We start from the raw sequence: 874 nt of genomic DNA on the forward strand, positions 1-874 counted from the left end.
TGGAATAATGTAAGGTGTTGTTTCAGAGACAGCTATGTTCTGCCATCCCTGGACTTTGTTGCTGCCGTCATTCTGTTTCGCTGAGCTGCCTGTGTGAAGTCTCTTCCACTGGCTGAACAATTGCAGATATTAGAGTAGGAAGGGAGGTTGCAGCTCTTGACCAGAGTGGTAGGAAGAGGTGGTTAGTCGCCCCCAGGAAGGCACGAGTTTTGTTTGTTTGTTTTCTTTGCAACTTATTGTGCTTTCCTGAGGGTGCTTGGAAACGTAATTTTGAATTTTGAAACTTGCTCCGTGAAGAGCAGCCAAGGACAGCTTCTTTTGTTGCGTCCAGTCGGCTCCCTCTGATTCATTGTCAGATCAGACCACTCCCACTTCAAGCTGGCTCCAGACTTTTTTGCCTCGCCAAGCTGAGGTGTCCACTTCTCTCATTTTTTGAAAATGCGAGTTGCTTGTGAAATCCTGTTTCCTCTATGAAACTCAACATAGGAAAATATTAGAAAGCAGGGCATTTCTCTGTCTAGAGGCAGCACCTGTGACTCCTCCACCAGCTACCCATGGTATATATTTCACATTTTGCTTACAAACGATACCTGAACATTGTTTTCTATTCTGATTTTTTAGGAGATGTTTGTTATTGTGTCTGTCTTGTGTCTCTCTGTGTCTGCATTGTCTGTCAGCGGCTGAGACCCAAGTTGCTGCATATACTCTGTGTGGCAACAGTCCCTGTGTTCTTGCACTTACATTTCAATCCGTTTAATGAAATGGGTCACCTTCTGAAAGCACGTGTCTAGAGATACTGGTTGTACTGGTCATGGGATCTATTATGGTAAGGGACCATCAGACCCATATTCCTCATTTTACTAAGGAAATAGCG

This window comes from Leopardus geoffroyi, chromosome E1 (assembly GCF_018350155.1).
Source record: "Leopardus geoffroyi isolate Oge1 chromosome E1, O.geoffroyi_Oge1_pat1.0, whole genome shotgun sequence".
Classification (NCBI taxonomy): Eukaryota; Metazoa; Chordata; class Mammalia; order Carnivora; family Felidae; genus Leopardus; species Leopardus geoffroyi.